Raw genomic sequence first — 15,406 nt, forward strand, 5'->3', positions numbered from 1 at the left:
ATAATTCTTCTCCTCTTCTTTCAGCACACCCCTGCTGGGACCCCCTGGTTATTGTAGGTGCAGCGGAGGCCGGCAAGAGGGGGTGAATTGTTGTAAACAAAAATAAAACTACCCTCCTCGAATTTCAACTCAGAACAAATGCAATAGTAAAATAATAGAGGCAGAAAATAAAAGCAAAAACATAATTTTTAACCTGGTTACAACCAAGAGGGTTGTTAATCCAGGGTAGTGAAAAGTGTTAGGACCAAAAGTAGCTAGAGGGGGGGTGAATAGCTCGTTGCGTTCGCTCGGTGCTTGGCGTTGATTGTTTCTTCAAGAATATGCAGCGGAAAATACAGAAACAAATACACCCACGCTAACACTAGGATTTTACTTGGTATCCACCTCCAAAGGAGGTGACTAATCCAAGGATCCACACCACGCACGCACCCTTCACTATGAAACACTCCTTTTCGGTAACTACCGAGGGCGGAGAAGCCCTACAAGACTCTCGGTACAAGAAGAAGGAAAGGGAAACAAAATACAAGCACAAAGCTTACAATGAATGCAGAAAACCCTAACCCTAGCTTCTCTTCTTGCCTTTGATCCGCCTCTTGACTCGGAGAGCTTCCAAGATCCTTCAAGAACTGGCGATCACGAGCTTTGAGAGTGCTGTGGAGGAGCTGGCGAAGATCTGAGATGAAACCGTGAAGAGATACCGAAGGAAATGAACGCCTGCGGCCTTTATCGACGCCAACGGTCGGATCCCGATCGATTCGAATGTTCCCAATCGATCGGGGAGGCTTTGGATCGATCCACGGATCGATCCGGCGCTCTGGAAAAGCGCCTGGATCGATCCACGGATCTATCCAGCGCTTATCGCGCGAAGCAGCCGCGTCCCAATCGATCCACTGATCGATTGGAACATCTGGATCGATCCACGGATCGATCCAGAGGCTCTCTGTTCGCTTAGGAGAAGCCTGGATCGATCCACTGATCGATCCAGCTCCTGGATCGATCCACTGATCGATCCAACACTTGGTTTTTGCCCAAAACCAAGTTCCAAGCCTCTCAAACCAACATCCGGTCAACCTTGACCTGTTGGTACATCATGCCTAGCATCTGGTCACTCCTTTGACCTGCTAGGACTTCCCACCAAGTGTCTGGTCAATTCCTTTGACCCACTTAGACTTTTCTATTCATGCCAAGTATCTGGTCACTCCCTTGACCTACTTGGACTTCCCAACACCAGATGTCCGATCATCCTTGATCCATCTGGATTTTCCCTTGCCTGGCTTCACTCACCAGGACTTTCACCTAGCTTCACTCACTAGGGTTTTCCATCTGCCTAGCTTCACTCACTAGGGCTTTCACCTGGCTTCACTCACCAGGACTTTCACCTAGCTTCACTCACTAGGGTTTTCCTTCTACCTGGCTTCACTCACCAGGACTTTCACCTAGCTTCACTCACTAGGGTTTTCACCTGGTTTCACTCACCAGGACTTTCACCTAGCTTCACTCACTAGGATTTTCACCTGGTTTCACTCACCAGGACTTTCACCTAGTTTCACTCACTAGGATTTTCCTTCTGCCTGGTTTCACTCACCAGGACTTTCACCTAGCTTCACTCACTAGGGTTTTCCTTCTGCCTGGCTTCACTCACCAGGACTTCCCTGTCAAGTATCCGGTCAACCTTGACCTACTTGACTCTTCTTCAATCAATTTCTTATTGTCAAACATCTAAACTCAAACCAAGACTCAGCTTGGTCACCCAGGTCAACCTTGACCTGAGGGATGTTGCACCAACAATCTCCCCCTTTTTGATGTTTGACAATACCATAATAACACTTACAATACCACATGTAAGTTAGGCTAATCCTATAGCCTCAATCTTCATGCCACTAGGTAATGAACATATAAATTAAGCTCTTCATTCTCCCCCTACGAGGGCACACTCCCTCTAGGTAATGAAAGCCTAACTTACACCCATTCATAGGTCCTTTCATTCTCCCCCTATTGGCACACATCAACCCATCTTTGGGCACACATCAACCCATGCCCCAATTTTGGGTACACATCAACAAATCCATTTGTTGACGACTCTCCCCCTGAAGAGTTGCTCATCGTTGTTCACAACATCACTCGTTGTGATCAACACGATAATGAAGGTCCCATACCCTTCATTTATCCTTAACTTCTCCCTCAATGTAGACAAATACCCAACCTTGAGCATTATCTAACCACTTGAGTTCCCACTTGAAATAATGAGGATATCCACTCCCCATTTCAAGTTCAAAAGCTCATACATGAGCATTTTCTTTAAAGAAGGTTAACCACCTTCCAAGGTTCATGAAAAGTAATTTTTCATGTCTTTAAAGAGTCCCTCCCCCTAAAGACATGGTGGTAACTTCTGTCATTGCACCAACAATGACTTGGAATTCCTAAACTTTTAGGAAACCCAAATTTTAGAAGTTTTGAGGTTTAAATGTTCAATATTTGAAACAACCTCAACCTAAACTTCTACTTAGTCTTCGTTAACCAATCCATCCTTGTTTTCAACATGAAAACACCCTTTGTATGTATACAAATGTATTTTAGGAGTTTGGAATGGTTACCTAGACTCAAAGAGGTTCAAAGATGCTGAAATCAAGCCTTCCCAGCCAAAATCAGCAACTTGGATCGATTGGAGTTGGGTTCCAATCGATTGAACCTTTCTGAATCGATCCACTGATCGATTCAGACTACCTGGATCGATCGGCTGATTGATCGCGGGAGTCTTGCCTTCTGAATCGATCCACGGATCGATTCGGGCACTCCAATCGATCCATGGATCGATCGGAGCTCTGATAGTTGTTGAAATTTCATTTCAGTCAACTTCAGAAACCCTTAGAAAATTCTACAAAAATCAAAAAATCATGAAATTTCGTGTAGACATTATTTAGGGCATACTTAATCATGGAAAAATAGCTTTCTATGAAAATACATCATATTTTCAAAGATTGACACAAACTTGAAAACTTGCAAAAACTTTAGTGTTTTTCTTCAGGTTTGTGTTTAACTATTCAATGGTGATTACTATCAAAAGATAGCCTTCACCAAAGTTTTCCAAAAACATTTTAAAAACATTTTCAAAACCAATATCCCATCATGTTCCTTGGGCATAATGCACATGACTTGTACATTAGCTTTCCCAATGATGGGAAAACACATAACTATGTGTTTTGATGAACCTAAAAACTCAAAAGAATGCACTAAATCAACATTTTGAGTTTTGTTCATCATCCTAACATCTCACTTGTATCTAATGTGCACTAATCACATACAAGTCACCTTATAGTCTTTGTGAGATGTAGATTTTGGTTTTTGCCCTAATCTAGGGATCATGCATATCTATCTAGGCATTCTACAAATATTAGACATCCACCTAGGATGTCACTTGTCAATAATTGTTGTTAAATGCCATTCGTCCTTAATTACAAGGAATTAAACTTAATGCATGATTATGTTATGGCATACATCAAAAGAAAATAATTTTCAAAAGAAAATATCCTATTACTACATGATGTATGAATGTCATGACATGGTATTTTTGGATTTTTCATACTAAAACAATGAATTCAAAAATAGACATGATGTCATGGCATATGATGGGCAAACAATCATGGCAAGATTTAGCATAAATAAAATATACCTAGATTAACTATCTAAGTATCCTTAAAGTCTTAGCTAAACTTACACCTTAAACCTAGATTGCCCTAAAGTGTTACAAGAGAATGCCAAAGCCTAAATTTGGCATTTCTAATTTCCTTGATTTAATGTATGCCAATTGAAAGTAAACATGTCCTCAAATGTTGGCATATTCCATTTTTCCTCAAGAGTGATTACATAAATCAAGGCCCGGATTGCCTTAAATTTCCAAGAGAATACCAAAATCCCAACTTGGTATTTCTCAAGGTTTTCCCAATTTGTGCCATTTTAGATTAAAATCAATTCTTCCACCATTAGGCACATTTTACTCTTTCAAGGAGTAAACAATAGGTCCATTTCATTTTCAAAGGTTAACTAAAACCTTGAAAATGCTCCTTGAGTGTCAATTTCCTCAAAGTTAGGTTAACTACCCTTCTAATCGGAGTTGACACTCTCTAACCCATCTATGGGGTAGAGAAGATGCTCCTAGGAACCCAACACCTATTGGTGCTCCTTGGATGCTCTAGGTACTCACTAGGGATAACTTCCCTAGATACCTTCCTAGTGACCTTGTTGGGCTTCTTAGAAGCCTTGGTCACATTTTCTAGGTCAACTCTAGGGATAACTTCCTTGTGACCTTGTTTGTGACTTTCTTAGACTTCTTAGAAGTCTTAGTCACATTTATTGCAAAAATACTCTTAGGGATGACTTCCCTAGTATTTTTGGCTTGACCACTAGACCTAGGGTTTGTTCCATAACTATATGGAACTCTATGGTAAGAGGGCACATCCTTCTTAGCCTTTGGTTTGTATCCCAAACCTCTATAGCCATTGGATGGCTTTTGTACCCCTAAACCTAGGTTATGCTCATTTTGCCCTAATAGGATATTTTCCATCCTTTTTAGGGTCTTTTCCATTTTATCAAGTCTTGACCTCAAGACTTGATTTTCTATCACTAAGTCCTTAGTTTTAGATTTTTCATTTAATTCATGAGCATATTTGTTCTTGGGCTTGTATCTAAAATCTTTAGAGTTATTGCCCAAGTGTCTATCTACCTTCCTAACCTTAGGTTGGGTAGTTTTGGCATGTAGGGCCACATGTTTTTCCTTAAAGCCCTCATGCTTTCTATTCTTATGGTAAATTGCATTAAAATGATAAAAGTTAGAACTATCATGCTTTTCACCATAATGTAAGGGGGTAGGCTCAATAAATGTTACCTTCTTCTTTACCTTGGAGGCTCCCCCTTGACGAATGCCTCCTTGAGCCTTGACCATCTTCTTCCCCTTGAGGCATTGACCTCGGTAATGCCCTTTTTGATTGCAAGAGAAGCACACAATGTGCTCCTTGCTCTTCTTTGTTCCGGGGATGGTCTCCTTGGGCTTCACCTTGCCCTTTTGTGCCACTTGGCCCTTCTTCTTGGCCAATTTAGGGCACTTGCTCTTGTAGTGCCCATGTTCTCTACACTCAAAGCATATAATATGATTTTTATTTTTAATTGAAATATTTATACCTTTGCTTGTAGGGGTGGCATCTTTTCCTTTGGATCCGGAGGTAGAAGCTTCCTCTTGATCCGATCTTGATTCTCCTCCATTTGATTTTTCTTGACTCATGGAGGTAGAAGCTTCTTCAATCTCTTCATCTCTTGACCCGGATGTAGAAGCTTCTCCTTCTTCTTGATCCGGTGCCACCAAGGATTGCTCCCCCTCAATCCTAGAGGTGGAGGCTTCATCATCTTGAATATGAAACAAGGAGTATGCTCCCTCCTTGTTCCCTTCGTTGCATTCCCTTGAAGATGAAGCTTCTTCTTGAACTTCTTCTTCGGAGGTTGAGCATCTCTCAACCTCGGAGTCCTCCTCTTGGTCTTGATCCAATGAGTCGCCCTCTTTGGATTCTCCTTGATTTGGTACAGTGGAGGGGATCTCATGAATTCTTGCCAATTTGCTCCAAAGCTCCTTGGCATCTTCAAACTCTCCAATTTGTTTCAAGATGTTGCTTGGCAATAAATTGACCAAAAGCTTGGTCACTTTGTCATTGGCCTCACATCTTTGGATTTGGTCTTTGCTCCACTTGCTCCTTTTGAGTACTTTGCCCTTGGAATTTGTGGGAGCTTCAAAACCTTCCATGAGAGCAAACCATTGCTCTATCTCCATCATAAGAAAATTTTCGATTCTTGATTTCCAAGAATCGAAGCTTGTAGATGAATATGGTGGAGCCACCCTTGTGTCAAATCCAAGTCCATCTTGGAATTGCATCTTGAAGTTGAGCTTGATAAAATCTTGAACTTGAAGAATTTGCTCCAACTTCTTCACCCCTCTAGATTTTCTTGTTATGCTTGACCCTTCCGGCGATGATTCCGGTGAAGAGCGGCCTTGCTCTGATACCACTTGTTAGGACCAAAAGTAGCTAGAGGGGGGGGGGTGAATAGCTCGTCGCGTTCGCTCGGTGCTCGGCGTTGCTTGTTCCTTCAAAGATGTGCAGCGGAAAATACAGAAACAAATACACCCACGCTAACACTAGGATTTTACTTGGTATCCACCTCCAAAGGAGGTGACTAATCCAAGGATCCACACCACGCACGCACCCTCCACTATGAAACACTCCTTTTCGGTAACTACCGAGGGCGGAGAAGCCCTACAAGACTCTCGGTACAAGAAGAGGGAAAGGGAAACAAAATACAAGCACAAAGCTTACAATGAATGCAGAAAACCCTAACCCTAGCTTCTCTTCTTGCCTTTGATCCGCCTCTTGACTCGGAGAGCTTCCAAGAACCTTCAAGAACTGGCGATCACGAGCTTTGAGAGTGCTGTGGAGGAGCTGGCGAAGATCTGAGATGAAACCGTGAAGAGATACCGAAGGAAATGAACGCCTGCGGCCTTTATCGATGCCAACGGTCGGATCCCGATCGATTCGAATGTTCCCAATCGATCGGGGAGGCTTTGGATCGATCCACGGATCGATCCAGAGTGCCTCTGTGCTCGCCTGGATCGATCCACGGATCGATCCAGCGCTTATCGCGCGAAGCAGCCGCGTCCCAATCGATCCACTGATCGATTGGAACATCTGGATCGATCCACGGATCGATCCAGAGGCTCTCTGTTCGCTTAGGAGAAGCCTGGATCGATCCACTGATCGATCCAACACTTAGTTTTTGCCCAAAATCAAGTTCCAAGCCTCTCAAACCAACATCCGGTCAACCTTGACCTGTTGGTACATCATGCCTAGCATCTGGTCACTCCTTTGACCTGCTAGGACTTCCCACCAAGTGTCTGGTCAATTCCTTTGACCCACTTAGACTTTTCTATTCATGCCAAGTATCTGGTCACTCCCTTGACCTACTTGGACTTCCCAACACCAGATGTCCGATCATCCTTGATCCATCTGGATTTTCCCTTGCCTGGCTTCACTCACCAGGACTTTCACCTAGCTTCACTCACTAGGGTTTTCCATCTGCCTAGCTTCACTCACTAGGGCTTTCACCTGGCTTCACTCACCAGGACTTTCACCTAGCTTCACTCACTAGGGTTTTCCTCCTGCCTGGCTTCACTCACCAGGACTTTCACCTAGCTTCACTCACTAGGGTTTTCACCTGGTTTCACTCACCAGGACTTTCACCTAGCTTCACTCACTAGGATTTTCACCTGGTTTCACTCACCAGGACTTTCACCTAGTTTCACTCACTAGGATTTTCCTTCTGCCTGGCTTCACTCACCAGGACTTTCACCTAGCTTCACTCACTAGGGTTTTCCTTCTGCCTGGCTTCACTCACCAGGACTTCCCTGTCAAGTATCCGGTCAACCTTGACCTACTTGACTCTTCTTCAATCAATTTCTTATTGTCAAACATCTAAACTCAAACCAAGACTCAGCTTGGTCACCCAGGTCAACCTTGACCTGAGGGATGTTGCACCAACAAAAAGCGCACTAAGAAAATTCTCCTTTGCTGAAAGCGGAGAAGCCTTTTACACTCTAATGGCTCAGAACTACTGCTAGGAAATGCTTACAGAGTTGAATGTAGAAGTTGTTCTGAATTCCTAGCTCCAGGGGCCTTTAAATAGCTTCTGGAAATCTGATCTCGATGGTCCAAGGCACCTCCAATAGGGCTCCAAGGCGCCTCCAAGAGGTGAGCGGATAAAACTTTATCCGCAGCTTGAAATGGTCACTTTGACCTGTTGAAGGCGCCTTCAAGCTGGAGGCGCCTCCAAGCTGGCAGCTCCAATTCCAGCTTGCTTTCTTCAGCTTCCGACGCTCCGTTCTTTTGGATGATTGCGGCCAACCGGAATAGGGCTCACCCGAACCCAATTCCCGGCCTTCTCCTCGATCAGCCTTCCGTGAGGACTCTTCCGCAACTCTCTCGTCCTTCGGACGCACCGAGCCCGTCGGCTCCCTTCCCGTGCCGTCCTTCTCGCTAGCTGCGTCTTCCGCTCGACTTCCTGTGCTCCTAAGCTCCTGCACACTCAGACACAGGGATCAAACACAGCAGGACCTAACCAACTTGGTTGATCATATCAAAACTACCACGGGGTCCAACAATCTCCCCATTTTTTATGTGCATCAACACAAGTTCAAGTTAGGGTTTAAATAGACATAAATAGTAATTTAAAGGAAATTACTAAACTAACATATTTAAGCATAAATTTGCAATAAATAAAATTGCAACATAGTTTAGAAAAAATATTAAAAAGTTTTTAATTTTCTAATTTTCCTAACTCCCCTTAACTTGTACCTTTCTCTCCCCCTTTGATCACAGCAAAAATGGGGTACCAATAAGAGAACAGTACGCAAATTATTAAGATAGAAAAAAAATTCTGAGCAAAAATGAAATTTTAGAAAAAAAATTTCTAAGTTAAATTGAATTTTCAGAAAAATTTTCTATGCAAAAGTGAAATTTTTAGAATTTTACAAAAAAAAATTCTAAGTTAAACTTAATTGTTGAATGTTCCAAAAAAAAAAATCTAAGTCAAATGAAGTTTTCTAGAATATTTCCAAAAAAAATTTCTAACTAAAAAAATTTTAAGTTAGAATTTTTAAGAAAAATTTCTAAGTAAAAGAAATTTTTGTTTATTTTAAGAAGTATTTGATAAACTTTCAAAGCATTATTTAATTCTTGTTTAATACTTTTTCAGAAAGTTAATTAAACATTTTCTTTTAATATTTTAGCTTCCAGGTCGTGGCGAGGCACTAGGCCTTCTTGGTTATTGGAGCAACAATCACTTCCTTAGACAAAGCTTCCATAAAGAATTTCAATGTTTAATTTTCTCTCTTGAAGCCTTTTAATTAAAATTAATTTAGCACAGATTTTGGAACCCAATAGAGGTTCCTTCCTATAGGGTTATTCAAAAATTTAGGGGGTACATAGTTTCTTGGTACTTTTCTAAGTTGACCCTGATGATTTCTAATGTACCAGTTCAATTTTCCATAAATTCTTAATTTTGAGTTTGGAAATTTATTTAAGCATGCAGCAGATTTCAGTTTTTCAATTTCTTAAACTTTCATTTTCTGATTTCAAATTTTTATTTTCTTTTTCTAATTTATCTAATTCTTTAGAAAGAGCTTTAATAAATTTAAAAGATTGAGTCGGGGTTAGATCGCGTACCTTACTTACCTGATCTGGTGACGCTCCCCCTTCACTGCTGCTTTCTTCTTCTGATGTTCCTCCCCCTTCATCGATGCTCATCTCTGAGCTTGAGTCTTCTTCTGGCTGATGGTTCGCCATTAGCGCTAACCCCGAGAATTCTTCGATGTCTGACTCAGAGGATGACGAATCTGACTAGGTAGCCTTCAGGTTCTTGTGCTTGGAGGGTTCTGGTTTCTTGTATTTTGACTTTTCCCTTTCTTTCTCCTTTCTCTTTAGCTTTGGACAGTCATCTTTGATGTGCCCCTCTTCGTTGCAGTTGTAGCAACGAACCGTCCTCTTCTTTCGATGATGCCTCTGCGATTTAAATTTATTAGTATTGAAAAACTTATTGAAGCGTCTTACCAAGGGTGTCGCTTCGGATTCGTTGAATGAGACTTCGGAGTCAGAACCATTTACTTTCGCTTTTAGGGCAATGTTTTGACTAATTTTCTCTACTCCAGTGGGCTCTGCAACTCGAGATTCGTGAAGTTCAAAAGTCGAAAATAATTGTTCTAAAGTGCTTACCTCGAAATCCTTAGAGATGTAGTATGCATCTACTAAGGAAGCCCAATCGGGAGTTCTCGGGAAGGCGTTGAGCGCGTACCGGATAGTGTCCTGGTTCGTTACCTCTTCTCCAAGATTGGTTAGTTGCGTGATCATCTCTTTGATCCTTGCTTGGAGTTGTGCTACTTTCTCGCCTTGGTTCATCTGGAGGTTCGTCAACTAGTTCCGGAGGATATCACGCCTCGCTAGCTTTGCTTCGGAGGTACCTTCGTGAAGCTCCAGGAATTTTTCCCAGAGATCTTTTGCGGAGTCGTAGCTTCCGATCCGATTTACCTCCTGAGGCGGCAGAACGCTGAGTAGGTGGAACTCAGCCTTTCCGTTGGCGACGAAATCTGCTTGTTCCTTTTTCGTCCAGGTATTTTCCTCCTTATCTTTTGGAACTACATATCCATATTTCATTATTAAAAGAATGTCAAATTCGGTTTTAAAAAATACCTCCATTTTACGCTTCCATGTGGCGAAGTCTCCGTCGAACTTCGGGGGATGGATGTTCGCTCCGGCCATCGTCTTGATCGTAGTGCTTCAGTTGACGGTTAGTCCTTCTGAGGTGATCAGGCTCTGATACCAATTGTAGGTGCAGCGGAGGCCGACAAGAGGGGGTGAATTGTTGTAAACAAAAATAAAACTACCCTCCTCGGATTTCAACTCAGAACAAATGCAGTAGTAAAATAATAAAGGCAGAAAATAAAAGCAGAAATAGAATTTTTAACCTGGTTATAACAAAGAGGGTTGTTAATCCAGGACAGTGAAAAGCGCACTAAGAAAATTCTCCTTTGCTGAAGGCGGAGAAGCCTTTTACACTCTAATGGCTCAGAACTACTGCTAGGAAATGCTTATAGAGTTGAATGTAGAAGTTGTTCTGAATTCCTAGCTCCAGGGGCCTTTAAATAGCCTCTGGAAATCTGATCTCGAGGGTCCAAGGCGCCTCCAAGAGGTGAGTGGATAAAACTTTATCCGTAGCTTGAAATGGTCACTTTGACCTGTTGAAGGCGCCTTCAAGCTGGAGGCGCCTCCAAGCCTAATGGAGGTGCCTCTAAGCTGGCAGCTCCAATTCCAGCTTGCTTTCTTCAGCTTCCGACGCTCCGTTCTTTTGGGTGATTGCGGTCAACCGGAATAGGGCTCACCCGAACCCAATTCCCGGCCTTCTCCTCGAGCAGCCTTCCATCCCGGCTTAACGTCCCTCGAACGCCGCGCACGCTCTTCACGTCCACCGGAGTACTCTTCCGCGGCTCTCTCATCCTTCGGACGCACCGAGCCCGTCGGCTCCCTTCCCGTGCCGTCCTTCTCGCTAGCTGCTGCGTCTTCCGCTCGACTTCCTGTGCTCCTAAGCTCCTACACACTCAGACACAGGGATCAAACACAACAGGACCTAACCAATTTGGTTGATCACATTAAAACTACCACGGGGTCCAACAATCTCCCCCTTTTTGATGTACATCAACCCAAGTTCAAGTTAGGGTTTAAATATACATAAATAGTAATTTAAAGGAAATTACTAAACTAACATATTTAAGCATAAATTTGCAATAAATAAAATTACAACATAGTTTAGAAAAAATATTAAAAAGTTTTTAATTTTCTAATTTTCCTAGCTCCCCTAAACTTGTATATTTCTCTCCCCCTTTGATCACAGCAAAAATGGGGTACCAATAAGAGAATAGTACGTAAATTATTAAGATAGAAAAAAAATTCTGAGCAAAAATGAAAAACAAATTCTAAGTTAAATTGAATTTTCAAAAAAAAATTCTAAGCAAAAGTGAAATTTTTAGAATTTTAGAAAAAAATTTCTAAGTTAAACTTAATTTTTGAATGTTCCAAAAAAAAAATCTAAGTCAAATTAAGTTTTCTAGAATATTTCCAAAAAAATTTCTAACTAAAAAAATTTTAAGTTAGAATTTTCAAGAAAAATTTCTAAGTAAAAGAAATTTTTGTTTATTTTAAGGAGTGTTTGATAAACTTTCAAAGCATTATTTAATTCTTATTTAATGCTTTTTCAGAAAGTTAATTAAACATTTTCTTTTAATATTTTAGCTTCCAGGTCGTGGCGAGGCACTAGGCCTTCTTGGTTATTGGAGCAACAACCACTTCCTTAGACAAAGCTTCCATAAAGAATTTCAATGTTTAATTTTCTCTCTTAAAGCTTTTTAATTAAAATTAATTTAGCACAGATTTTGGAACCCAATAGAGGTTCCTTCCTATAGGGTTATTCAAAAATTTAGGGGGTCATAGTTTCTTGGTACTTTTCTAAGTTGACCCTGATGGTTTCTAATGTACCAGTTCAATTTTCCATAAACTCTTAATTTTGAGTTTGGAAATTTATTTAAGCATGTAGCAGATTTCAATTTTTCAATTTCTAATTTTAAACTTTCATTTTCTGATTTCAAATTTTCATTTTCTTTTTCTAATTTATCTAATTCTTTAGAAAGAGCTTTAATAAATTTAAAAGATTGAGTCGGGGTTAGATCGCGTACCTTACTTATCTGATCTGGTGACGCTCCCCCTTCACTGATGCTTTCTTCTTCTGATGTTCCTCCCCCTTCATCAATGCTCATCTCTGAGCTTGAGTCTTCTTCCGGCTGATGGTTCGCCATTAGCGCTAACCCCGAGAATTCTTCGATGTCTGACTCAGAGGATGACGAATCTGACCAAGTAGCCTTCAGGTTCTTGTACTTGGAGGGTTCTGGTTTCTTGTATTTTGACTTTTCCCTTTCTTTCTCCTTTCTCTTTAGCTTTGGGCAGTCATCCTTGATGTGCCCCTCTTCGTTGCAGTTGTAGCAACGAACCGTCCTCTTCTTTCGATGATGCCTCTGCGATTTAAATTTATTAGTATTGAAAAACTTATTGAAGCGTCTTACCAAGAGTGCCGCTTCGGATTCGTCGAATGAGGCTTCGGAGTCAAAACCATTTACTTTTGCTTTTAGGGTAATGTTCTGACTGATTTTCTCTACTCCAGTGGGTTCTACAACTCGAGATTCGTGAAGTTCAAAAGTCGAAAACAATTGTTCTAAAGTGCTTACCTCGAAATCCTTAGAGATGTAGTACGCTCTACTAAGGAAGCCCAATCGGGAGTTCTCGGGAAGGCATTGAGCGCGTACCGGATAGTGTCCCAGTTCGTTACCTCTTCTCCAAGATTGGTTAGTTGCGTGATCATCTCTTTGATCCTTGCTTGGAGCTGCGCTACTTTCTCGCCTTGGTTCATCCGGAGGTTCGTCAACTGGTTCCGGAGGATATCGCGCCTCGCTAGCTTTGCTTCGGAGGTACCTTCGTGAAGCTCCAGGAATTTTTCCCAGAGATCTTTCGCGGAGTCGTAGCTTCCGATCCGATTTACCTCCTGAGGTGGCAGAACGCTGAGTAGGTGGAACTCAGCCTTTCCGTTGGCGATGAAATCTGCTTGTTCCTTTTTCATCCAAGTATTTTCCTCCTTATCTTTCGGAACTGCATAGCCATATTTCATTATTAAAAGAATGTCAAATTCAGTTTTAAAAAATACCTCCATTATGTGCTTCCATGTGGCGAAGTCTCCGTCAAACTTCGGGGGATGGATGTTCGCTCCGGCCATCGTCTTGATCGTAGTGCTTCAGTTGGCGGTTAGTCCTTCTGAGGCGATCAGGCTCTGCTATCAATTGTAGGTGCAGCGGAGGCCGGCAAGAGGGGGGTGAATTGCTGTAAACAAAAATAAAACTACCCTCCTCGGATTTCAACTCAGAACAAATGCAGTAGTAAAATAATAGAGGCAGAAAATAAAAGCAGAAACAGAATTTTTAACCTGGTTACAACCAAGAGGGTTGTTAATCCAGGACAGTGAAAAGCGCACTAAGAAAATTCTCCTTTGCTGAAGGCGGAGAAGCCTTTTACACTCTAATGGCTCAGAACTACTGCTAGGAAATGCTTACAGAGTTGAATGTAGAAGTTGTTTTGAATTCCTAGCTCCAAGAGCCTTTAAATAGCCTCTGGAAATCTGATCTCGAGGGTCCAAGACGCCTCCAATAGGGGTCCAAGGCGCCTACAAGAGGTGAGCGGATAAAACTTTATCCGCAGCTTGAAACAGTCACTTTGACCTGTTGAAGGCGCGTTCAACAAGGTTGAAGGCGCCTTTAAGCTGGAGGCGCCTCCAAGCCTGATGGAGGCGCCTCCAAGCTGGCAACTCCAATTACAGCTTGCTTTCTTCAGCTTCCGACGCTCCGGCCAACCGGAATAGGGCTCACCCGAACCCAATTCCCGGCCTTCTCCTCGAGCAGCCTTCCGTCCCGGCTTAACGTCCCTCGAACGTCGCACACGCTCTTCACACCCACCGGAGTACTCTTCCGCATCTCTCTCGTCCTTCGGACGCACCGAGCCCGTCGGCTCCCTTCCCGTGCCGTCCTTCTCGCTAGCTGCGTCTTCCGCTCGACTTCCTATGCTCCTAAGCTCCTGCACACTCAGACACAGGGATCAAACACAGCAGGACCTAAGTAACTTGGTTGATCACATCAAAACTACCACGGGGTCCAACAGTTACTAAGGTCATCTATAAATCGTAGGGTCTAATAGGTCTCGAGTTCAATTCCCGCTTAGGCTATTTTACGTTTTTATTTAATTTTGCTACTTCTGCTACTCCAAAAATTCCATAAAAATATTCTAAAATTCTTGAAAAATAATAAAATACTTCTAAAATTTATTTCGAGAATTTTCGGGCGTTACAATCCCCCATACCTTATAAAAAGTTCGTCCTCGAACTTAAAATAACTCTGGGTACTTCTGTCTCATACTAGCTTCTCTCTCCCAAGTTGCCTCTTCTGTTGTGTGATTTTGCTAAATGATTTTTACTAATGGTACCTCCTTGTTCCGTAATTTCTTAACTGCTTGATCTACTATCTGAATAGGTCGACTGTCATAGCTGAGGTCTTCGCGGACTTGTACCGACTGAGGCTCAATCACCTGGGTGGCATCTGGGATATGCTTTTCAGCATAGAGACACGAAATACGTTATGGATAGCTGACATCTCCTGGGGTAGCTCTAACTCATATGCTATCTTGCCAACTCTTCTGGTGATCCCACATATCTGGGACTTAATTTGCCCTTCTTCCCAAAACGCATTACTCCCTTCATGGGAGCCACTCGGAGAAATACTGTATCCCCAACTGAAAACACTAAGGGTCGATGCCGTGTATCCGCATAGCTTTTCTGACGGCTCTGAGCTGTCTCTATCCTCTGGCGGATCTGCTGTATAGCTGCTGTGGTATCTGCTACTAGATCTGTCTGAAGTTCTAGTTCTTTCTGTTCACCACTTTCATACCTGCAGCTTGGAGATCTACACCTCCACCCATAGAGAGCCTCGTAGGGTGTCATGCCGATAATGGCCTGATAGCTATTGTTGTATGCAAATTCTGCTAAACACAGATATTTGCACCAACTTACCTTGAAGTCTAGGGCACATGCTCGGAGCATATCTTCGAGTACCTGATTTACTCGCTCCGTCTGACCATCTGTCTGAGGGTGGAAAGTTGTGCTAAACTTTAACCTGGTGTCCAATGCTAACTGTACACACTCCCAGAAGTGTGACGTGAATCTACTATCTCTATTT

The sequence above is a fragment of the Zingiber officinale genome, chromosome 3A (assembly GCF_018446385.1).
Source record: "Zingiber officinale cultivar Zhangliang chromosome 3A, Zo_v1.1, whole genome shotgun sequence".
Classification (NCBI taxonomy): domain Eukaryota; kingdom Viridiplantae; phylum Streptophyta; class Magnoliopsida; order Zingiberales; family Zingiberaceae; genus Zingiber; species Zingiber officinale.